The sequence below is a fragment of the Amblyraja radiata genome, chromosome 2 (assembly GCF_010909765.2).
Source record: "Amblyraja radiata isolate CabotCenter1 chromosome 2, sAmbRad1.1.pri, whole genome shotgun sequence".
Taxonomy (NCBI): Eukaryota; Metazoa; Chordata; class Chondrichthyes; order Rajiformes; family Rajidae; genus Amblyraja; species Amblyraja radiata.
In genome coordinates, this window is record NC_045957.1 from 106100440 (window position 1) to 106127208 (window position 26769).

The following is a 26769-nucleotide window of genomic DNA, read 5'->3' on the forward strand; positions in this document are numbered from 1 at the left end:
GAATTTTAAACAATTCATTAAATAGTCAGGCTTTAACTCTAAGCAGGTATAAACACGCAGAAAACTGCAGATGCAGGACACGAGCAAAAAGAAGGTGCTAGTGGAACCGTCAGGGAGATGGACAGATGAAGTTTTGAGTCTGAAGAAGGGTCCTGATCTAGAATATCATCTGTCCATCTCCTTCCACAGATACTACCTGGCCTACTATGTTTAGTTTAGTTTATAGATACAGCACGGAAACAGGCTCTTCGAGTCCGCGCCGACTAATGATCCTCACACATTAACATTATCCGACACACTCGGCGGACAATTTATCCAGTTTCTCCAGCCCTTTGTGTTTTGTATTAACAAGTTACTCTTTTCACAGAAAGGAATTAGGGTCGTGGAAATTAATTCACAAAATTTAAAACAAAATATTTCAGGAGGATTTTCATTTGCTGTTTTTTTTATTTTATTTCTGGCATAGAACTTCCCCACATAATGTCAGTAGCAGCACAACATGCAAAATTCATGTATTAAGATACTTTGCACTATCTGAAACATTTTTTTAATTTACTTGCAGTCCAACCATTGTTTAATACCTTTTCTCCCGAAGTAGTGGTATTTAAAAGGCCATTGCACAAAATGTGCTTGGTTCTGTGTGATCTGCATTTTTATTCCCTGTGTGAGTAGTAGCTCATGACTTTGGTGGTATCAGTAGAAATAAATATTGACATTTTCTTGTATTAGGCACTGGGAACAGCCTTTTTCTTCCCTCCTGCTCTTCCTCCTCCTCCTCCCCCCTTCAACACCTAATTTATTCCACACCATAAATTGTCATATTGCTCTTTACTCCACATAAATCCTACTGCTACTGCTCAAATCAGCCAAACTGATCCATTCTCTGTGGGGCAGTCATTCTTAAATCATGTTTAGGAATTCATGACTGCAGTGTGCGGTATTGAATGACTTAGTCATGTGATTTCATGAACTAAGATAAACTTGCTTCAGCAAGCAGAAGGGCAAGGATTAGCGTGAACTCGGGTCTAGCTTATTGTCATATACACAAGCACAGTGAGGTACAGGTACAATGTAAAACCATGGGGAATGACCTGCATTTTTAATTAGAATGGGAACATTTATGAATATTTCTATTGAATTGAATACCTTTATTGGAATTAACCTAATTTTAATAGTAGAAATATGCAAGAATATAAATATAATTTCTGCACAAGATCGTTGCAACTTGACTATTTACATACTCGGAATGAGACATTTATTGGTAATGATTTTAAATGCCGGCCATTAATTAAGAATACGCAACGTAACATATTAATACAGCAGGTAGTGCCTTTGTTGCACAAACCCATTAATGCAGGTTCAATCGTGACCTTTGATATCATTAAAAATCTAGGAAATAAAACATCTTGATTGCTTCTTACAGACTGACTATCAATTAGTTTCATGGGTTAATTACTAATTTAGTCTGAATATTTTTCCTTGGGAAATATATTTTTATGATTACCCTATGAATTTTAAACACAATCTATTAAATAGTCAGGCTTTAACTCTGGGCATTAGCAAAGTATAGACACAAAAAAAACTACAGATGCGGGAAATGAGCAAAAAGCAAAATGCTGGAGGAACTTGATGGGATAGGAAGCATGTGTGGAGGGAGAAGGACAGGTGACGTTTCGGGTTTGAAAACAGGTTGCAACAATGGAGCAGCGGTAGAGTTGCTGCCTTACAGAGCCAGATTTTTGGGTTCAATCCTGATTACAAGGGCTGTCTGTATGGAGTTTGTATCTTCGTTGGGTGGTGAATCTGTGGAATTCTTTGCCACAGAAGGCTGTGGAGGCAAAGTCAGTGAATATATTTAAGGCAGAGATAGATCGATTCTTGATTATTACAGGTATCAGAGATTAAGGGGAGAAGGCAGGAGAATGGGATTAGGAGGGAGAGATAGACCAGCCATAATTGAATTGCGGAGTAGACTTAATGGGCCGAATGGCCTAATTCTACTCCTATCACATGATCTTATAACCTTCCCCCTGTGACTACATGGGGTTTCTCCCCTTTCCTCCCATATGATTTAGTTTAGTTTAGTTTAGAGATACAGCATAGAAACAGGACAATACCGCACACTGCAGTCATGAATTCCTGAACATGATTTAAGAATGACTGCCCCACAGAGAATGGATCCCAGCACACCAAGTCCGCACCGACCAGCGATTCTTGCACATTAACGCTATCCTACACACTAGGGACAATTTACATTTATACAAAGCCAATTAACCTACAAACCTGTATATCTTTGGAGTGTGGGAAGAAACCGAAGATCTCGGAGAAAAACCACACGGTCACGGGGAGAATGAACCCAGTTCTCGAGCGCTGTTAGGCAGCAACTACTGCTGCGCCACTGTGGTATCATTTTAAAAAAATCTAGGAAATATGAACATCGGAGAATGCTATTAATCTTAATTGATTTTTATCGCAGTTCTCAGAGCAGTTCCATCAGTCTTATTATCTTGTTCTCTCTAACACTACCTCTGTTTCTCCTGTGACCCATCCACACTAGTAAAGGAAATCATGGGGGAAACCCACGTAACCACTGGGAGAATATACAAACTTCACATAATGATAATGGTTTAGGAGCAAGGAGGTTCTATTATTGTTGCACAGGGCCATGGTGAGACTGCACCTGGAGATTGTGTGCACATTTTGGTCTCCTAATTTGAGGAAGGACATTATTGCTTTTGTGGGATTGCAGCATAGGTTCACCAGGTTAATTCCTGGGATGGCAGGACTGACATATGATGAATGGGTCGGCTGGGCTTGTATTCACTGGAATTTAGAAGGATGAGAAGGTTTCTTATAGAAACATATAAAACATAAAATTCTTAAAGGATTGGTCAGGCTAGATGCAGGAAAAATGTTCCTGATGTTGGGGGGAGTCCAGAACCAGGAGTCACAGTTTAAGAATAAGGGGAAGGCCATTTAGGACTGAGATGAGGACAATTCTTTTTCACCCAGAGAGTTGTGAATCTGTGGAATTCTCTGCCACAGAAGGCAGTGGAGGCCAATTCACTGGATGGTTTCAAGAGAGAGTTCGATTTAACTATTAGGGCTATAGAAATCAAGGGATATGGGGAAAAAGCAGGAACTGGATACTTATTTTAGATGATCAGCCATTATCATATTAAATGGCGGTGCTGGCTTGAATGGTCTACTCCTGCACCTATGTTTGTATCATTAAACGCAGGTCGCTGGGTCTGGGAAGCAGCAGCACCACCTGATGTGCCAGTGAGCCGCCTCCTGTTTGTATGGAGACTCCACATTCTCATTGTGACCACTTGGGTTTTCTCCTGATAATAGGTAAATGCCAACTGTAAGCTGCCTCAGTTGTAAGAGGGTAGGAGAATAAAGAGGAACACGTGAGAGAGAATTGAGAATTGAAATAAGTGGGGATATTGGACTGATAGGAATGTTCTGAGAATTGGCACAGACTTGATGGTCAAGTCGCACAAATCAATCTCCCTCCCTTCCATTGAGTTTAATTTATTGCCATGTGTACCGAGGTACAGTGAAAAGCTTTTGTTGCATGCTAACTAGTCAACGGAAAGACAATATGTGAATACAAATTGTCATTTCATTGGCTTCTGTAAATTGTCCCTAGTGTGTAGGATTAAACTAGTGCACGGGTGATCATTGGTCGGCGTGGGCTGAAGGGCCTGTTTGCACGCAGTATCTCTAAATTAAACTACCATCCACAGTGTACAAATAAATACACGATAAAGGAAATAACGTGTATTCCCGAGTCACATCCCAGCCACTCCCACTTCTCCCCTCTCCCATCAGGCAAGAGGTATAGAAGTGCGCAAACACACACATCCAGATTCATGGACATTTTCTTCCCAGCTGTTATCAGGTAACTGAACCATCCAACCCACAACTAGAGCCTGTGCTACTAGTTCTGAGCTACTGTCTACTTCATTGGAGACCCTCGGACTATCTTTAATCGGACTTTACTGGACTTTATCTTGCACTAAACGTTATTCCCTTCATCATGCATGTGTACACTCTGGAAGGCTCGATTGTAATCTTGTATTGTCTTTCCGCTGACTGGCAAGTACGCGACAAAAGCTTTTCACTGTACTTCAGTTTACGTGACAATAAGCTTCTCAAATTCTACCTCCGTAACAATAAACAACTTGCAGCAATAATGTACATGCACCTACAAATCCTTTGATTACACGTTGCAGCCATTTTGTAACAATGTAAAGCGTTCTTAAAATGCAATTTGTGTTGCATTGAAGAAATATTGTCACATTCATATGCAGCTTAAAATTATGACATAAACCATATGTAGAATTTACCATGAACAAAAGCAAAATATAAGCATGCATTGGTATGTCGATTCTGATGTGTTAACTTTGTCAAATAGGTCTATTTCATCAATGTAATTTTGTATTTATAAAGCACCCAACACCACATACATGTCAGAGGTAAATTCCATTTGCTATTTCTCCGTCCACTTTCCCAAGTGATCCGGATCTTGGTGTATATTTGGATATCTTTCCTCACTCTCCACTCCACCACCAATGTTGACGTAATCTGCAAATGTACTCATAATGTTAACTACATTGTCACCCAATTCATTAACATGTAACAGACATCAGCGCACCCAGCAACAACCTATGCAGCACTCCACTGGTCACAGGTCTCCAATCAGAAAGGTCTCCAACCCTATCCAAATACCCTGTGACTCATTCCTCCAAGCTAAATGTGAATCCAATTTGATCTAAGCTTTTAGACAATCCTACCATGTGTCAGAATTATGCAACACATTTTTCTATGGAAAAACCCATGCTGACTATCACTAATCAGTCCCCCCTATCCAAATACTGGTGGATCATGCGCTTCAGAAGCGCATCCAACAACTTTCCCACCTCTGACGTCAGACTCACCAGCCGGTAGTTCTGTTGCTGCCCTTCAATTTCAATTTCAATTAACTTTATTTATCCGTTAGGAACGTTGGTTCCTAATTAATTGCCCTTATTAAATAGCGATAGAACATTAGCCACTCTCCAGTCTTCTCGAACTTTACCTATGGCTAAAGATAATGCAGATCTCTCTGCAAGGGGCCCCGCTGTTTCCTCTCTAGCTTCCCACAAGCTCCGAGGATGTACTGGGTCAGGCCATGAGAATTTATCTACTTTAATGCACTTTCGTAATACTCTTTATTAATATTTATGATCTAAGACATCCAAACTCCTATAACTCAATTTAGGATTATCCTTTACCTTGCCTGCCAGTCCATTTCGTGTCCTCCTTCTGCTCACCTGATTGCCTCCTTAAGTATGCCTACGCTTCTTACACCCTTGGGATTTGCTTGGTCCCAACTGTCTAAATTGAATGCCTTCCTCCTTTTTCCTGACTAGGGCCTCAACATCTTTCATCGTCCAGGGTTACCTAAAATTGCCAGTCTTGCTCCTCACCCAAACAAGAACACCCTGTACTTCTGCTATTGCATTTTTTAAAGCCTCCCACTTGCCAGCCATCTCCTTACCTGCAAACAAGCTGTCGCAATCGACTTCTGCAAGTTTCCCTCCCTCATGCTTCCAAAATCGTCCTTGCCCCAATTCAGGACTTGATCTTTTTCCATAACTGCTTTAAAACAAATACGGTTATAGTCATTGGTCCCAAAGTGCAACTCTAGCACTTCAATCACCTGCCCTACCTAGTTCCCGGAGTGGAGATCCAGTGTTGTGCCTTCTCGAGATAGGACTCAAATGCATGTAAATGGGACCAGCTTAGTAGATGGGGCAGGTACACAAAATTGCTGGGGAAACTCAGCGGGTGCAGCAGCATCTATGGAGCGAAGGAAATAGGCGACGTTTCGGGCCGAAACCCTTCTTCAGACCATCTTGGTCAATATGGACGAGTTGGTCTGAAGGATCTATTTCCACACTGACTCTGTCTCTCTTTCTTCTACTTTATCTTTTCTCCCTCTCACCCCTCTCCTCCCCGCCTCCTCTCTCCCATCACTCCCTTTTTCTCTTACCCTCGCCCTCTCCCCTTTTCTCTTGTCCACAAACTCTTTTTCTACTTTCAAGGCAAGCCACATTTGATATTGTTTGATCCAATCTATTAGAATATCCTATTACAAAAATGTTTTTCTTGGAGTTAATTTCACAGCATGCTTCAATTACATGATAAAAGTTGAATCCAGTCATTAGTCCCATCCACTCGTTGTTTTATGGAACAGTGGTAATACGTTGCAGATAACCATCAATCTCTTTGAGGTATCCATATCTCATCAACAGAGTATACTCAAAAATTCAGCCTCGACAACAAGCCTGGGTGTGCTTCATTCCAACCGCTAAATGAAAACAGATGTTAACTTTGAAGGATTTTTTTGTTCCCTCAGTACTGTCTGAAATCACTCATAATGCCATAGCATTAACTACTTTTTGACTTTATGAATTTAAACAGAATTGGTGACAGCCCAATATGTGAACTTTAGAGTCATGGAGTGATATAGTGTGGAAGCAGGCCCTTCGGCCCAACTTGACCACACCGGCCAACATGTCCCAGATACAGTAGTCCCACCTGCCTGCGCTTGGTCTATATCCTTTCAAACCTGTCCTATCCATGTACTTGTCTAACTGTTCCTTAAACATTGGTATAGTCCCAGCCTCAACTACCTCCTCTGGCAGCTTGTTCCATACACCCACCCACCACCCTTTGTGTGAGTAAGGATACAGTATTATTGATTATGTCCTTATATCCTCGTGGCATATGTGAATTTTCTATTGTATTATAACATGGAAACTGACCAAAAGAAGCCCAACAAATTGTTATGACACAGAAATAGCTCTGTACACCAAAACCAAAAGTTTAGAGAAGGCTTCTAGCTGTGAGAAAATCTAAAATAGTTTGCGGAAACATAGGTCATATATTCCAGGCGAGCTTGCCTGTTGGATACAAAATTGGCTTGAAGGTAGGAGACAGAGGGTGGTGGTGGAGGGTTGTATCGCCAACTGGAGGCCTGTAACAAATGGTATGCCATAAGAATCGATGCCGTTCATTACTGATCACTGTCATTCATTATTTACATTAACAATTTGAAAGTGAATGTAGGTGGCATAGTGATGCAGTGTGGAAACAGGCCCTTCAGCTTAACTTGCCCACACCGACCAACATGTCCCAGCTACATTAGTCCCACTTGCCAGCATTTGGTCGATATCCCTCCAAACCTGTCCTATCCATGTCCTGTCTAACAGCTTCTTAAATGTTGTGATAGTTCCTGCTTCAACTACCTCCTCTGGCAGCTTGTTCCATACATCCACCACCCTTTGTGTGAAAATGTTACCTCAGATTCCTATTAAATCCTTTCCACCTTAAACCTATGTCCTCTGGTCCTTGATTCACCTACTCTGGGCAAGAGGCTCTGTGCATCTACCCAATTTATTCCTCTCATGTTCTTATACACCTCTATAAGATCATCCCTCATCCTCCTGCACTCCTAGGATAGAGTCCCAGCGTACGCAACCTCTACCTATAGCTCAGAGCCTCTAGTCCTGGCAACATCCTCATAAATCTTCACTGTAACCTTTCCAGCTTGACAACATCTTTCCTATAACATGCTGCCCAGAACTGAACACAATATTCTAAATGTGGCCTCACCAATGTCTTATACAACTGCAACATGACTTCCAAACTTCCATACTCAATACTCTGGCTAATAAAGGCCTATGTGCCAAGAGCCTTTTGACCACCCGATCTACCTGCAACTCCACCTTCAGGGAGCTATGCACCTGCACTCCTAGATCCCTCTGCTTTACAACATTACCCAGAACCCTACCCTACCATTCATTGCCAAGTCCTGCCGTGTTAGACTTCCCAAAATGCAACACCTCACCTTTTTCTATATTAAATTCCATCAATCCTCAGCCCACTTGGCCAATTGATCATGATCCTGCTGCAATTTTTCACAACCATCTTCACTATCTGCAAAATCACCCACTTTGGTATCATCTGCAAACTTGCCAATCTTGCCATGTATTATATGTTTTCATCCAAATCATTGATTTCCATGACAAACAGTAATGGGCCCAGCACTGAACCCTGAGGCACACCGTGGTTAATAAATTTGTGGTTTACGCTAAAACTGGTTGTATAGCGGACAGCGAAGAAGATTATCTAAGGTTATAATGGGACCTTGATCAATTGGGCCAATGGGACAAGGAATGGAGTTTAATTCTGATAAATACAAGGTAGTCTGTTTTGGTAAAGAAACACCAGGGGAGGACTTGCACAGAAAATGGAAGGGCCCTAGGGAGTGATATAGAACAGAGCCACTAAGGGATGCAGGTATATAGTCCCGTGAAAATGGTGGCACAGCTGGACAGGGAGGTGAACAAGGCATTTGGTGTGCTTCTGTTCATCGGTCAAAGAACTGAGTAGAGGATCTCAGATGTCCTATTACTGCTGCTCAAGACGGTGGCAAGGTTAAATTTGGAGTATGGTGTACAATTCTAGTTGTCCTTAAGGATATCATTAAACAGGAAGGTATGCATAAAAGATTGACGAGGATGTTGCAGAGTCTGGGGCTTTGGGCATAAAGAGATGGTATGGGCTGGAGAGACTAGGGCCTTTTTTCCCTGGAGTATTGGAGGCAGAAAGGGGCAAGATAAACTGAATAGCCACAGGCTTTCCTCCAGAGTAGGGGAGTCTAAAACTAGCAGGGGATAGTTTTAAGTTGAGAGATTTAAAAGGAACCCGAGGGGCAATTTTTTTACACAGAGAGTGGTGCCCATACCTGCTAGAAGTATTAGAGGCGTGTACAATTCAGACCTTTGAAAGACACTTAGACAGGTTCATAGATGGTTATCAAGACATTTAGCTATACAGCATGGAAAGAGTCTGCTCGGCCCAGCTCATCCGTGCCAACCAAAGTTCCAAACCAAGCTTGTCCAACTTATTTGCACCTTGCCCACATCCCCCAAACCTTTCTCATCCATGTATCTGAACAAACGCCTTTTTAATATCGTAACTGTATCCGTCTCTTCCTCTGGCAGCTCCTTCCTATCGCAGGGTCACCAGAACTTTATGATGAAACGTAAAAAACATATCCCTTTGAACATAAACCACTTGAAATTTCCATTTATAAATTAATGTGTCCAGTCTGTGTGTTACAAATGATCTACCCCAGTTTTTAGGTGATCTATCATGTTACCTAGACTAATGTTTGCATATTTCCTTTGAAGTTACATACAGATTTCTTTCATGCTACACTTATGATTTTTTTAAATCTTTGAAATAGAACACAAAGTATAGAAATTCTGTGTAAAAAGGAACTGCAAATGCTGGTTTATACCAAATATAGACACAAAATGCTGGAATAACTCAGCGGGTCAGGCAACATCTCTGGAGAAAAAGGATGTGTGACCTTTTGGGTGTCCAGTCCCTTCTTCAGATTGGAGCAAAATAGAAATTCTGGTCATTATTTACAGATGCAGCTTGCCTATCTGGTTTTTGATTCATTCATTCACAATGGGATTGTGATATAATAGCTCTTCTGAGGGAGGGATGTGCAGGACTGCCAGCTCAATGTTCTGGATGACAGATGCCATAGGAGATAAAAGCAGAGGGGGAGTTGCGTGTTGATATGGGACAATATCACAGCAATAGCAAGGATATTCCTGCAGGGTCAGTACTGCTGCGCAGCGGTAAAGTTGCTGCCTTACAGCACTTGCAGCGTCGAAGACCTGGGTTCGAACCCGACTTCAGGTGCTGTCTGTACAGAGTCTGTACGTTTTCCCCATGACCGCGTGGGTTTTTTCCGAGATCTTCGGTTTCTAGCCACATTCCAAAGACGTACAGGTTTGTAGGTAAATTGGCGGAATTAGTGTACAATTATCCTTAATAAATAAATAAATAAATAAATAATTATTAATGAATAGTGTCGTGTGTGGGGATCGCTGGTCTGTGTGGACTGAAGGGCCTGTTTTTCGCACTATCTCTAAACTAAACGAAAAAGAATACCCAGTGTGACTAAAGTGGTAGAACCTAGAAATAAGAAAGAAGTGATCATTTTGATGGGATTGAACTCTGGGTACCCAAGTAGTAGTAGAAATTGGAGGTGCAGGTAGGTAAGGCAAGCGCAGATGGGTTGTAGGTTTGTAATTGTTGGTAATTTTAATTAGAAACATAGAAAATAGGTGGAGGAGTAGGCCATTCGGCCCTTCAAGCCTGTACCGCCATTCAATATGATCATGGCTGATCATCCAACTCAGTATCCTGTACCTGCCTTCTCTCCATACCCCCTGATCCCTTTAGCCACAAGGACCACATCGAACTCCCTCTTAAATATAGCCAATGAACTGGCCTCAACTACCTTCTGTGGCAGAGAGTTCCAGAGATTCACCACTCTCTGTGTGAAAAAAGTTTTCCTCATCTCGGTCCTAAAAGATTTCCCCCTTATCCTTAAACTGTGACCCTTTGTTCTGGACTTCCCCAACATCGGGAATAATCTTCCTGCATCTAGCCTGTCCAACCCCTTAAGAATTTTGTAAGTTTCTATAAGATCCCCCCCCTCGAACTTCTAAGCCGAGTACAAGCTGAGTACAAGCCGAGTCTATCCAGTCTTTCTTCATATGAAAGTCCTGACATCCCAGGAATCAGTCTGGTGAACCTTCTCTGTACCTTCTATGGCAAGAATGTCCTTCCTCAGATGAGGAGACCAAAAATGTACGCAATACTCCAGGTGTGGTCTCACCAAGACCCTGTACAACTGCAGTAGAACCTCCCTGCTCCTATACTCAAATCCTTTTGCTATGAAAGCTAACATACCATTCGCTTTCTTCACTGCCTGCTGTGGGGTGAGAGAAAGGCGGTTTAATTTTTGTGGTAAGACAGGTGGTTTCAGCTCTTGACAGCATTTGTGGTTTACCTGTACAGGCTTACCTGTACGCCACGTACAAGAGACCGCAGCTCTCAATGGGCCGAAGGGCCTGTCCCCGTGCTGTACTGTGGGTCAGCTGTTGTAGTTGAGTTCAGTTTACCTCCTTTACTCTGAATTAACTTGCAAGTTAAATAGGTAGTTTTAGCATTTTTAGTGTTAGAGATGCAGCGCAGAAACAGGCCCTTCGGCCCTTCAGTCCGTGCCGGCCAGCGATCCCTACCCACTGACACTATCCTGCACACACGAGGGACAATTTTACTTTGAAACCAAGCCAACTGTGGGAGGAAACTGGAGCACCCGGAGGAAACCCACGCGGTCAAAGGGAGAACGTGCAAACTCTGCACACACAGACAGCGCCCGAGGTCAGGATCGAACCCGTGTCTCTGGCGCTGTGAGGCAGCAATGCCCCTAATATTGACTAGGATGGCCATAGTGCTAAAGAATTCTGGTGCAGAAGTTGTTAAGGATGTAGGAAAGTTTTCTCAAGCAATATTAATATGACCCTACAAGAGAGGGGGCAACACTTGACCTTCTCTTGGGAAATGTGGTTGGACTAGTAGCTCAAGTGTTCATGGGAGAGCACTTTAGATTCAATTAGGTTGTTTTAAATAATTATGCAGAAAAATAAGATTGGTCCATAAGTTACTAAGGTCCTAAATTGGGGCAAAGTTAATTCTGATAACCTTAAGTAAGCACTTGCAACAGTTGTATTGCAGAAAGACATAGGGATACAAGTACATAGTGGTGGCAGAAGTACGCAGGATGGTGAAGGTGGCATATGACATGCTTGCCTATTGGACAGGGCATTGAGTAGAAGAGTTGTGATATTATGTTATGTACAAGACGTTGGTGAGACTGTATCTGGAATATTATGTGTTGTTCTGGTCACATTGCTGTAGGGAGGATGCGATTAAGCTGTGTGCGTGTGCAGAAAAGATTCACAAGAATGTTGCTAGGACACAAGAACTTCAGTTGTCAGGAGAGACTAGATTCTTTGGAGCAAAACAGGCAGAGTGGTCAGATTTTATAGAGGTTTATGAAATCACGAGCGGCAGAAATAAGATGAAAGCATAGATTTAAGATGAGAGGGGAGACAGTTAAAGGATATCTGAGAGGTAACATTTTAGCACAGGGTGATGGGAACATGGGACAGACTGCCAAATGACATGGTAGAGGAGAGTACAATTACAATGTTTAAATGACATCTGGACGTTCGAGGATTGGAAAGATTTATAAGGATATATGTCAAACCAGGCAAACGGGTCTAGTTCAGTAGACAACTTGGTTGGCATGGACAAGTTGGACCAAGTGCTCTGTTTCAGTGATGTGTAACTCTTTGACTCCATACTGCATTGTGCAATTGAGCATGGAATAAAGTTGGCAATGATGACTGTTTTCTTCAAAGGGTCGAATTGTATTAAATTAGAATTATAGTTTATGTGAGAAGGAAATTTGTAATACCCATGGCTAATTAATTTTATATTTGCTGTAGTCTGAAGAAATTTAAATGCAGCATTAAATTAATGTTCTAACAATTTGAAACTTTGCATTGTAAGCACTGAAAAATGGGTATGAACTTGGTGAGCTATGCAAATCAAGACCAGAACCTTACTCTTTACTGCATCTCAGTATATGTGACTATAAAAAAATAATGCCAAGAAAGTGGGAAATTTGACTCAATTTTGATCTCAGCTACCTGAATTGATTGACCCCCAATATTTAGAAGAGATTTGTTTGAATTCATGAAGTGGAATTGGACAAGGGGATAAGAATTTGGACGAGAGGATTGAAGGTTTTGTGGCTGATACAAAGGTTTGTGGATGATATGAAAATAGGTGGAGGGGCAGGTAGTGTAGAGAAAGCAGAGACTCTGCAGAATGACTTGGACAGGTTGGGAGAATGGGTAAAAAAGTGGCAGATGGAATATAGTGTAGCAAAGTGTGGAGTCATGCATTTTGGTAGTAGGAATAAAGGCATAGATTTTTTAAATGGGTGCAAATCCGGAAATCGGAGATGCAAACGGACTTGGGAGTGCTGGTGCCGGATTCCCAAAAAGTTAATCTACAAGTCGAATCGGTAGTAAAGAAAGCAAACTCAATGCTAGCATTTATGTCAAGAGGGCTTGTATACAATAATAGCGATGTAATGTTGAGGCTTTACAAGGCACTAGAATATTGTGAACAATTTTAGGCACCATATCTGAGGAAGGTTGTGCTGGCTCTGGAGAAGGTCCAGAAGAGGTTTACAAGGATGATCCCAGGAATGAGTAGGTTAACCTATGATGAGTGTTTGTTGGCACTGGGAGTGTACTCACTGGAGTTTAGAAGAATGAGGGGTGACCTCATTGAAACATACAAAATTTTGAAAGGCTTGGATAGAGTAGATGTTGAGATGATGTTTCCATTAGTGGGAGAGTCTAGAACTAGAGGACATAGCCTCAGAATTAAAGGATGTTCTTTTAGGAAGGAGATGAGGAGAAATTTGTTTAGTCAGAGGGTAGTGAATCTGTGGAATTCTTTGCCACAGAACACTTGGATTGTTTTCTCTGGAACGTCGGAGGTTGAGGGAAAATGAAGGAAGTATATAAAATTATAGAAACATAGAAACATAGAAAATAGGTGCAGGAGTAGGCCATTCGGCCCTTCGAGCCTGCACCGCCATTCAATATGATCATGGCTGATCATCCAACTCAGTATCCTGTACCTGCCTTCTCTCCATACCCCCTGATCCCTTTAGCCACAAGGGCCACATCTAACTCCCTCTTAAATATAGCCAATGAACTGGCCTCAACTACCTTCTGCGGGAGAGAATTCCAGAGATTCACCACTCTCTGTGTGAAAAAAGTTTTCCTCATCTCGGTCCTAAAAGATTTCCCCTTTATCCTTAAACTGTGTCCCTTTGTTCTGGACTTCCCCAACATCGGGAATAATCTTCCTGCATCTAGCCTGTCCAACCCCTTAAGAATTTTATAAGTTTCTATAAGATCCCCCCTCAATCTTCTAAATTCCAGCGAGTACAAGCCGAGTATATCCAGTCTTTCTTCATATGAAAGTCCTGACATCCCAGGAATCAGTCTGGTGAACCCTCTCTGTACTCCCTCTATGGCAAGAATGTCTTTCCTCAGATTAGGAGACCAAAACTGTACGCAATACTCCAGGTGTGGTCTCACCAAGACCATGTACAACTGCAGCAGAACCTCCCTGCTCCTATACTCAAATCAGTCTGTGGTTCTTTGTATGTAGTGTGTGCAAGAGAGTCAGCTGGTGGATGTATGTTTGGATCCAGTGGTCAGTGGAACTGAATGTGAGGATGGAAGTATAAGCAATGACTGAAGTGAACTGAAGTTCAGTGACCATAGAAAAACATCTTCCACCATCTACTTCAAGGACACATTGAAATTAAAATCCTTTAATCTTTCAGGTGCGTTGCTTGGATTGACTGTGATAATACCTTTTTAAATTGAGTCTCCTGCAATTGCACTTGAGCATTAGAAAACCAAAATATTTTAACTACTTTAATATATTTTAAAAGGTATGGTTCCTATTAGGGTCATAGAGTGATACTGTGTGAAAACAGATCCTTCGGCCCAACTTGCTCACGCCGGCCAACATGTCCCAGCTACACTAGTCCCACTTGCCTGCGTTTGGTCCAATTCCCTCCAAACCTGTCCTATCAATGTACCTGTCTAACTGCTTATTTAATGTTTGGATAGTCCATGACTCAACTTCCTCCTCTGGCAGCTTGTTCTATATACCCACAATCCTTTGTGTTTGTGTATTGCTTGTTGGAGAGCTCCTCTTTGTCCTTTTCAGATGTTTTTAACTTTGTTTGTCTAAATCATTAGTATGTCCACATATGGTTATGCTTTCATAGAGTTATGTGCAAGATTCGCATCTTAATGATCGGGCATTTTTTCTTTCCGTGATCAGACAGTCTAATGGTTTCTTGTTCCATTGGTTCGTGCTCTGCAATATGCTTAGCAGGGGGGATTTAAATTGTATCCTTTCCCTGTAGAAACTTTAATAAGCATCTGCACCCATCTTCACTCCCTCAGCATGTAGTCCTGGACCTTTGAATGTACTAGTTTGCAGCATTTAGTCCAAACAGAAAAAAGCATTAGTCCTCTTCAGTGCAGCATCTTATGTGAATGCTAATCCAGGAGTTAAACTAATTAAGGCTTCTAGTCGATATCCCTTTCTTTTTCCTTGGGTTTATTGATTGCAATTCTGGTTTGCATATAACATAATGTAACGACTTGTACAGATTTGTCTTCAAACGGGCAAGGGCACAGATGGCTATTGTCAACACAAAGTCAAACAATTTCCCCACCCCTCCATATGATGAGATGCTACAAGCTTACATCTAGGATTCTATCTGTACTTGTGTACAAGCTAAAACACTCTTTTCAAAGAAAAACCTCCTGGGGAACAGGGCAGCATAAGGTCATCCTCCCAGTGTGGCGGAGGCCCTGTATAAATCATACTAATGAGGACCTTGATCCTCTGTTTCAATACAACTGTTTAAATGAACAGCCGAGTGAATTCTGGTTTGAACTTTCTTTATTTGAGGAAATAACTCATTAACAGAGTAGGAGTTTTACCCCTTTTGTTTCCCAAATTCTTTCTTTTTCCAATTGAGGATAGGGGTTCTAAAAGTTAACTGCCAAAGCTGCTTGTCGTTTGTTTCCATGCGCAAGAAATATATTTGACCAGGTTGACTATATTTTGGTTAATGTATATTAAAGGATGGTAATAATTTTCTCAATAGCTTACTGGATAAATGGAGCATGTGTGACAATACGTGACACAGATAAAGAAGCTAGTTAATATCGGCCAGATGTCATTTGGACATGAGTGGAACAAAAACAGCCAGTGTTTTTTGCTCCCTAATTATATTCAATTAGCTTTTTAAAAGCAGTAAATGCATGAAAGTCTCATTGAGGATGGGATGATGTTGAGTGATATTTATCTCACCATATAGAAATCCTTCTAAGATGCATTGTTCAGACTCATGTTAAAAATATGGTACACGATACTGATGGAAATATATTCTAACTCCACAGCTTAGTTGGAAGAGGGAAGGCTAACAACCTCTGGTAACGTGCAGATTTAAATGGAATATATTTGATGATTCTTTTGTCTGTATCAGCTGATATTTCCTCAAAATCTCCTCGCCGACTTCCTCTCCCCTTTGAATGGCTTGCTCCGCATGTTGAACATAATTATAATGCTTCTCCTATTCCTGAAAATCCTGTTGAACGTGTACACTGAGACATGGTAGAATGTTTCTATCTGAAATACCCTCCGCTAACTTTGTCACAGTTGAAGTGGGAGTGAAATGGAATGACATTGATCTCTTTAATAGATCCACAGTGGAAGTATAATTAGAGGAATATTAAACTAGGTTTGGCTGTGAAGTTGGGGTTTGGCTGTGAATCTTGGCAGATTTAATTAATAGTTTTAGAATGGATTGATCTAAATGTTTCTGTATTCTTAAGAATTTATGTGGCATGGTGGCACAGCGGTAGAGTTGCTGCCTTACTGCGCCAGAGACCTGGATTTGATCTTGACTATGGGTGCTGTCTGTAGGGAGTTTGTATGTTCTCCCTGTGATGGCGTGAGTTTTCTCCGGGTGTTCTGGTTTCCTCCAAAGACGTGCAGGTTTGTAGGTTAATTGGTTTCTGCAAATTGTCCCTAGTGTGTAGGATAGAACTAGTGTACAGGGTGATCATTGGTTGACGTGGACTTGATTGGCCGAAGGGCCTGTTTTCACGCTGTATCTCTAAATTAAAATCTAAATGAATTATTTTTTAATTGGAAGCGAATCTTGCCAGATTATTTCAAGATAGGCCACAGTTATTCTGGCCTGATTGGCAACACTTTTCTGGAGCGCTGGTATGGGTGTTGTGGGCTGAAGGAACTGGTCTCCAGAGGGCTAGTATGGACATTGTGGGCCAAATGGATTCTTGGGGTGGCAGCTCAGTCCCTCAAGCATGATGTGCTGGCACATCACTCATGGCTGGTGGGCTGGCAGTTGACTCACGGCTATTCATTGAAATTCCATTTCAAGCAGGGTGCGAGGCCACCAAATTCAAATCCATTTTCCTACCATTTCAAGCAGGGTGCAAGGCCACCAAATTCAAGTGCAGTTTCTTGCCACTTCGAGCAGGGTGCAAGGCCACTAAATTCAAGTGCAGTTTCATACCACTTCAAGCAGGGTACAAGGCCACTGAATTCATGTGCCGTTTCATACCACTTCAAGCTGGGCACAGGGCCACCAAACTCAAGTGCAGTTCCTACCACTACAAACAGGGTGCAGGGCCACCAATCTCAAGTGCAATTTCTTGCCACTTCAAGCAGGGTGCAAGGACAACAAATTCAAGTGCAGTTTCATGCCACTTCAAGCAGGGTGCAAGGACAACAAATTCAAGTGCAGTTTCATGCCATTTCTAGCCGGGTGCAAGGCCACCAAATTCAAGTGTAGTTTCATACCATTTCATGCAGGGTGCAAGGCCACCACATTCAAATGCAGTTTCATACCATTTCAAGCAGGGTGAAACTACCATAAAACCATCATAAAACCACACAAAACACCACGCTCAAGTTCAGTAGACATTCATTGTGTTCAGTTGATTCACAGCTCAGACAGTCTGGCCTCTCCCTCCCCCATCATGCAGAGACTGTGCCACACCCACACTTCCGGGTTTTATAATCCCTCCCACTTTCACCACTTTTACTTCGACCCAAAACCCCCAAACAACCATTTGCAGTGTCTTTTACTTCAACCCAAAATCAAACAACCATTTGCAGTGCTTTTTACTTCAACCCAAACCCCCCAAACAACCATTTGCTGTGCTTTTACTTCAAACGAACCATATTTTCATTTTCAAACCACATTGAGGGCACTCAAGGACAGTAAAACCACACTCACAGCTTAGTGTTCAGTGTTATTCACACCTCGTGACCCTCTCACTTCCCCCATCTTGCAGAGACTGACTGAGGCACAACACTTCCGGGTTTTATAGTCCCTCCCCCCTCCCACCAGCAGGGGCAGCAGAGAGAATGTCAACTTTTTGTAAACATTAATAACTCTTTTATGTTTCATCGATGGGGAAAATCCTCTGGTCCAGCTCAGCGGAGGGGGACTCTGAGCGAGGTGGCCAAAAATGACGGCTGTATGTGGTGGCGTTCATTCAGAAATCACGAAACAGAAAGTGGTCAATCTTAGTTTTAGTAATATAGATTTCGCATTTGGAATTGGAATTCCATAATCAATCCAATTTCATGAAAAAAGTTAGCAGATCAGCTTTGAACCCCTGCCCATCTGTCTATGTTGATCCAATCTGAAAACTGTTGAAGATTGAGAATTCTAAACAGGTGTTTATTCCAGCAAATATTGAGGGAATTATGCAACATCCCATGTGAAGGAAATGATCAGTATCTAAAATGTTACAGGCTTAATAAATTGTCTTGCAATAAATAGGTTGTAAAAATTCAGTTAATGTTCACTTGGTAGGTTCTCAGTAACACCACATTGATTTTTTCAAGCCATCGAGCAAAGGAAGTCATGCATATCTTTCAGAAAGCACCCAACTGTAATTTATAAATGCAGCACTGAAAATTTTAAAGGGTCATTATCTTTTTATGGGTTTTCGCCTTGAGCAAGTGCAATGACCATGTCAGTTTCAGTTTAGTTTATTGTCACATGTACCGAGGTATAGTTAAAAGCTTTTGTTTTGTGCTAGCCAGTCAGCGGAACCATGAAATCTGTGAGATTTCAGTGTGGGGACTTACACCAGGGTTTCAATAGTAGCGAGGAAGGGATTTGAAATATTGATTCATAATGGGTCAGAGAACTACTCTGAAGAAGGGTCGCAACCCTAAACATTGCCTCGCCATGTCACGAGGGGATGCTGCTTGACCCACTGATTTACTCCAGCATTTTACGTTTTATTCAAGATTCCATCATCTGCAATTCCTTTTGTCTCCGTTGAACAGTGCAGCACAGGAACAGGCCATTCAGCCCACAAAGTCCATGCCAAACATAATGCCAACTTAAAATAATCTCCGCTGTCTACACATGATCCATATCCCTCCATTCCCTGCATATCCGTGTGTCTATCTAAAAGTCTCGTACATGCACAGAATGACGATGTGAACTGGGTCATGGTTGTAACTATTTCTTTTGCAGTGCCCTTTTGTCACACTTCAGTGCACTTGATTGCAGGACCAATTTGTTCAGTTGTCAACCTGGTTTGCATTGTCCTATGTAATCAGGCACAAATGCATTTTTATTTACTTGAACCTTACTTCTGGGTGTGACATTTTGGATTCTGCTGTCAAGGTTAGCCATACAGCAGACCGCAAGGAAAAGCACATTTATTTATGTGGACAGTTTGGAACAAAATTCTGGTTAGCTGCTGTATTGGATCACATTGGAAAATTGCGAAGACTAAAACACAGATCATAGAGGAACAAATGTTTGATGATTTGTTTGCATTCTATGCATTGCAGAATTGCCGCAAGGCCTGTACATCATGTATATAAGAATATATAGAACAGTACAACACAGAGACAGGCCCTTTGGCCCACAATGTTTATGCCGAACACATTGCCAAGCTAAACTGATATCATCTGCCTTTGCATGATCCATCAGTGATGGCAGCCTCGCCTACAGTCTGTTTGTCTTTTCATCTTTTTGTTAATTTTAATATGTTTTAAAAAGTATGTGTTAATGTTCTCTGGTTTGTTTTACGTGGGGGGGGGTCAAGGGAAACTTTTTTTCAATCTTACCTAGCCGGAGATGCAAATTTCTTTCTGGATTGTATCTCCGGTCGCTCTACGGCCGAACATCATCGAGCTGGTGACCTTGCTCGAGACTTTGACCCCGCCGTGGGGCCGTGAACAGAAGGTTCGCGTGCCCCGACCGCGGGAGAACAAAGAAGAGAAGATTGATTTTTTTTGCCTTCATCACAGTGTGGAATGTGGGGGGTCGATGTGGTGGATTTTCATGTTAAAAATGTATTTGGGTGTCTTGTTGCTCTTTATTGGTATAACTGTATGGCAATCTGAAGGTCACTGTACCTTAATTGGTACATGTGAGAATAAACACACCTTGAACCTTGAACCATATCCCTCTATTCCTTACACTTCTTGTGCCTATCTAAATGCCTCTTAATTGCCACTATTGTGGAATATTTATGATTGCTTTGCACTTGCAAGCAGTTTTTTTTTAATCTACAAATGTCAAGAGTTTGTGCAGGCAGTATGTTTTTAAAAACAATATCAAAATTAATGAAAAGTGTGAAGAAATAAGATATTGTATGAATTAGATGAGCTGAAAATTGTAACATAAAGGAAAGACTTTGGCAAGTGAGAATTTGTAATACGTTAACTCTGGCAAACAATGTATTATAGGGTATATTCTGTAATAAACTGTGACTTCCAATATTTGATGTGGCAGCAAGATCTGTGTGCAGGCATCCCTCAGTATCTCTATTCAAAGTCTTTGATCCAGATATTTAGGTCTCCCTCAGGTCATTTAGGTCATACCAGCAGAAGCACAAGATGACAGAAGTGACGAGATGCACAATCCTGTAAAAGCCTGGGCTGGTTAAGTAAGAGTATTCTAAAGGTGGATAAGACTGTTGTTCAGAGGGAGTAGGAATTGTCTTCTTACATAATAAGAAAACATTACACTATCTCTGCCTTGGGAAAACACTTCAGGCTGTGAAGAGAAAGACTCGCTCTGTTTTGAAGACAAAAATCACAATTTCTTATCGGTGCAGTTTTTGACTGAAATCCAGGGGCTGGCCTTAAACTACTGTCCTATTGCAGTAATTTAATATTCTCTGGTTTGTTTTTGCTGAATTGGACATTCCTTTTAAGGGAAAGCTGGCAAAATGTTTCAATTAATACTAATTGTTCTTTCCTTCATCAACCAATATGGACTCAGACAAAATGCATTTAAAGAGAAAGGATTAGGCTTTTTTTTCTCATTTAAAATATTTTTTCTAATATTTACAAATATTCTGTTTTTATAAACAATTGATGATGCACATATTTTCATTACCAAATGAAAGGCTGTTGGAATTGATTTGGATTGATTATGCCTGTTAAAAGATCAACATGATGTGACAGATGCTCATGTGGCTATATTGCTACAAACCTGAAAGTGGGACCTGGTTGATCTTTATTTGAGTGAATAAGGCAGAGGTGATTGTTTAAGGGGATTGTTAAAGATAGTGCATATTCTGACTGATATCCTTGCTGCAACTAAATAAGGGCTGGCAAAATATACACATTTTAAATAGTGGTAACAATTATCTGAAGGTTCTCACATCACAGGTCTATTTAATATTCCTATTTTAATATGCTGCAGCCAATTCAAACTTCAATCCATCTGGTAGTCTTGTAAATTAGTATTTCAGTCCTTCATGAAGGTGAAATTCGTCTAACAATAATAGATTGCCTGATAGCTGTAGTTCAGAAAACAACAGAAAACAGTTCATCCAGGGAAATAAAGTCACATCCACAACTGCCACAGTCACCCATGGTGTTCCTCAGGGATCGGTGCTGGGGCCACTGCTTTTTATCATCTATATTCAACCTCTTGGCAATATTCTCCGTCATTTTGGAATCAATTTTCACTGCTACGCCGATGATACACAACTTTACCTCTCCACAAAACCAAACACCTCCCTTCCCCCAACTGCCCTCACCACCTGTCTTCAAGCTATCAGCAACTGGATGTCACTCAACCTTCTAAAACTCAATGGAAATAAAACAGAAATCATGCTAATTGGCTCAAAGTCCACACTCTCCAAAACCCACCCGTTCACCATTTCAGTTGATGGCTCACCCATACCCACCTCCTCCCATGTCAAAAGTCTCGGCGTCATTCTGGACAGTACACTTTCCTTTGGACCCCACATCAGCAATATCACACGCTCTGCATACTTTCATCTCCGCAACATCTCCAGACTCCACCCCTCCCTCTCCAAAGGCAATACAAAAGTCCTCATCCACGCTCTGGTTACATCCCGCATCGATTACTGCAACGCCCTCCTCACTTGCATCTCCAATAAACTTCTTCATCGCCTCCAATGCATTCAGAACTCTGCAGCCCGGATCATCACCCGCACCAGATCATCGGACCACATCACACCCATCCTCACTCAGCTCCACTGGCTCCCTGTGCACCACCGGATTAACTATAAGATTTTACTGCTGACCTTCAAAGCCCTACACCACCTTGCTCCCCAATACCTCTCTGACCTGCTGCTACCATACACTCCTTCCCGGTCACTTTGTTCCTCCTCAGCTGCAATTTTAACCGTCCCCACATTTAGACTCAGCACCATGGGTGCCAGAGCCTTCAGCTGCTCTGCCCCACGTCTCTGGAACACTCTCCCACCTCTCATCCGTCACCTGGACACTATCGATCAATTCAAATCACAACTCAAAACACACCTGTTTAGATTAGCATACCCGACATAACTTCCACCATGTTCACCCTGATTTTAATGACTTAAAATGTTTTGTGTATTTTTTGTTATTTTTGTTTTTTGTTTTTAATCAACTTGATTTTAATATTGATAAATGTATTGTGATTTTATGTCCTGTAAAGTGTCCTTGGGTGTCCAGAAAGGCGCCAGCAAATAAAATGCATTATTATTATTATTATTATAGCTGTAGTTAAACATTTGCTAATTAGAGGACCAAAATTATTGTGATATTAAAATGTGCAATATCATTATCATGTTATTAATTAATTATGTCAACATCTAAATATTATCTCTTTTTTTGATAGAAAAATTAAAAGTATTTGTAAGTAACAGAGAAGAGCCTGAATAAATACATCAAGGGATCTTGGGGTCCAAGTCCATAGCTCCCTGAAAGTGGCAACACAAGTAGATGGAGTGGTAAAGAAGACATACAGCATCATTGCTTTCACAGTCAGGGCATTGAGTACAAGAGAAGTCAGGAAGTCACAATGGGACTTTGATTCGGCTGCATTTGGAGTATTGCATGCAGTTCAGGTCGTGCCATTCCAGGAAAGATGTGGTGACTTTTTAAAGGGTGCAGAGGAAGTTTGCTAGAATGATACCTGAATTAGGGGGTAATTCTGGGGATAATAATGACCAATTTTTGTCTTGATTCTAGTTATTTTCTGATATTTTGAGGTCAGTATGGAGTGACCTAAAGGATAGGTTTTCATTAACAACAGAAGGTATTAAACTCCAGCTGTAATTTGAGTTGATCTTAGTACAACTTGCCTTTTGAATCTAATAATTTAAGCGTTTGACTATTCCTTTTATGGGTCCAAGATAATATAAGGCATTATCGACCATTTTTCCACTGCTTTAATTTTTTTTAATATATTATCCTCTGTGACATGTAGAATCGTGTTAGATCAACTGTGTAAACCAATAGGCAAGTGCAGAGTAGGTAAATGCGTTAGGAAATATCTGTTCAGATGGAGAGTAATGGGCTTGTCCCACTTAGGTGACTTTTTAGGCGACTGCAGGAGACTATGCAGTCGCCACATGGTCGCCACATGTTCGCGGGTGGTTGCAGGGTAGTCGCCTTCATGGTCGTGAGGAGTTCCCGCATTCTGGGAACTAGTCGTGGCCTCATTATGGTTGCTGCAAATTTTTCAAAATGTTAAAAAATTTGCGATGACCAGAATGAAGCCGCCATGGAGAGTAGCGAGAATTCTCGTGCCGTAGGTGAGTCGCCAGGAGGTCCTAGTGGGTTCCCAGGAGGTCGAAGGTTCTCGTAGTTTCTCGTAGATTGTAGCCGGTCAAACCGGTGAATTTCATTGGCTCATTGGGAAAAAAAAACGTAAGCAATAGTTTTCAGAACCATGGATAAACGATCGGTAATGTTAAATGTCCGCCAAGCTTCACAGCCGTGTATCTCTGGCTTCTTAAAAGTTGGCTCCACTCCTTCTCCCTCCTTCTCCCCCCTCTCCCCCCTCTTTTAAAGGACTTACCATACACTGTGCTTTAGCCGTCTTAATTACAATGCCAACCTTCCTGTTCATCACGGTGTGTGTCTGTATCACCTTGGCTTTGCACCATGTGAATTTCACTCAGACAGCGCTCCCCCCTGTCCCTCGCCTGCATAACGGGCTGGTGTGCGAAGGAAACGATGTGTGTGCACTCTGACAGTCGCCGTTTCAGTTGCCGGTTTTTCAGGCGACTGCCGGCAATTGACAGTCGCCGGCAGCCAACTGAAAAATTGCCTAAGTGGGACAGGCCCATAAGCACTGACACAGACTAGACAAATATGAGACCTCTAATACAGACATGAGACCTCTAATACATCTAGACAAATAAACTACTCCATGTTGCTTTGAATGAATTTGACTTTGATCTTTGCAACAGTTCTCATTGTAATGGTAAAAAGGAAAATGTGAGAATTGCATGGCAGGCTCTTAGTACACATGCTGAATTCACTAAACATTGTTGCAGTAAGTTCCTCCTTCAATGGATCATTTTCTGCATCATTTGCAACAATTTATACGGTGTGTGTGTCTGTGTTGTTCAGGATGTGGACTCGCTGATCCTATCAGGGCACACTGACAAAGTAAACCCATTTGAGTTAGCTATTTCCCAGCCACATCTGCTCTCTGATTTATGAATAACATACTGTCAATTTGCGCAAAATGAAGAAAATTGCCATTTTCTTGCTGTCTTACGTTGAGGCTCAGTGGTTGCTAGCAGTTTTCAGGTGCTTTCCAAATTTTAATCCTTTCATGATATTAAACAAGGAAAGAATGGAGCATATGACTATTGGAGGAATTGCAGGAGTTACAACATGGGATGTAGAACATAGAACAGTACAGCACAGGATTATCTGTACCAAACATAATGCCAAATTACACTGATCTCATCTGCCTGTACATGATCTGTATCCCTCTAGTCTCTGCACTTCAATTTTCCTATCTAAAAGCTTGAAAGCTCCTGTTGTATCAGCCTCCTCCACCTCCCCTGGCAATGTGATCCAGGCCCCAAATACTCTGTGTAAAAAAAAAAAGCCCTGCATATCTCCCCCTCCATCTATACCCTCTAGTGTTGAACGTTTCCACCCCAGAAACAAAGATCTGTCTACCCTGTCAACATTTTCTATACTTCTATCAAATCTCCCTTCAACCTCCAAACGTTCTAGTGAAAACAATCCAAGTCTATCCAATGGTCTTCCTGTAGCTGAAACCCTCTGATCCAGGCAGCATTCTGGTAAACCTCCTCAGCGTCCTCTCCAAAGCCTCCACATCTTTCCTGAAATGGGGCGACCAGGACGGCTCGCAATACTCCAAATGCCTATGAAGCTGCATCATCATCCCAGTTGTGTTGTGCTTTTGCATTAAGTGCAATTGAACACCGACTATGGGGTATTTTGTTGAATGGTGGTGATCAGGAAATGGAATCCAAGGCAATACATTATTTCCTTCCTCTGTGGAATGAATGTGCTGCTTTAAAGTCGTGCCAAGACTCTGTTGTGTCCATATGAGAAAGCCCTGGGGGTCAGTGAGTCATCCAAAAGATTGCATCTCTGATAGTGCTGCACCTCCTCAGCATTGCCTTGGTGGGTCCACAGAAACCTTTGTCCTTGGTTCGTTGAAGTAGAAATTAAACTCTGGATCTTCTGAAAAAGAAAGCCACAAAATGGTGGAATAAATTACTCCTGAACTCCAGTCTGAAGAAACATCACTTCTCCATGTCTTCCAGAGATGCTTCCTGGCCTGTTGAGTTACTCCAGCGTGTTGTATCTTTTTTTGTAAACCAGCATCTGCACTTCCTTGTGCCTGGAACCTCGGACAAGAGCTGTATCTACTGAAAAATATCTGTTGCTCCAAAGTCTGAGGAGGTAGTTGAGACATGTATTATAACAATATTTAAAAGACACTTGGATGGGTACATGGATCAGAAAGGGGTTGGAAGGATATGGGGCAAATGCTTAATGATATGGAATGAGCTTAGCTGGGGCATCTTGGTCAGTATGGACCAAAAGGGCCTTTTGCTGTGATTCTATCCAGACTCATAAATTAATAGCAAATAAACATCTTTATTTATATCTTTATCTTTTTATGTCTATTTCCTTATAACAAAGAAGACAATGTCAGCTCTGAGCAATCCCAATTCCCCTTGTTCAGCATCTGCAGTTCCTCGTGCCCCCTCTCTCCTCTCACATGCCTATTAACACCCCCCCCCCCCCCCAATTCTCCCTCTAGCGACATATACCAGGGGTAATTTTCAGTGATCAATTAACCTAATAACCAGCATGTCTGGAAGGTGAGAGGAAACCAGGGAAACAGTTCACAGGAAGACTTTGCAACTCCATACAGCAACAGAGATTAGTAGTGGACACGGGCTGATGGAGCAGTGACTCAGCTGCAATGACTGCCATGCCTGTGGCTGCCCCACCATCCATCTATGTGTGAAACTTAAAGGGCCTGTCCTACGAGCTAACGTAGTCGCTTGAGCCGTACGGCCTCGCGGGGCCGGTCCCACTTCGATCGCCAGAGCCGTATGGAGTTGTGCGGAGCTGGTCCCGACATCGCGCGGGGCTCCGAAAAACTGACACTGTTCAAAAATTCCGCGCGGCAACGGCGGCCCTGCCAGCCCGCAGCCGCTTCGACGCCGTACGCACCGCCTCGACGGGCGTGCGCAGCGTCTTGACGCCATACGCAGCGTCTTGACGCTGTAAGTCACGCGTGAACTTCCCGCGGACTTCGCTCGAACTTCACGTCACTCACTCGACCTCCGCGCGGCCCCCGTTTCCGGTTTGGTCGTGCTTGCCGCATGGAGTCGCATG

General features: G+C 42.0%; 1 protein-coding gene across 2 annotated transcripts in view; it reads left to right on the forward strand.

Annotated features, from left to right (window-relative positions):
* The window catches only part of fam171a1 (family with sequence similarity 171 member A1), a 167614-nt gene that overhangs the window by 71822 nt on the left and 69023 nt on the right, over positions 1 to 26769 (forward strand). The window lies entirely within an intron of this gene.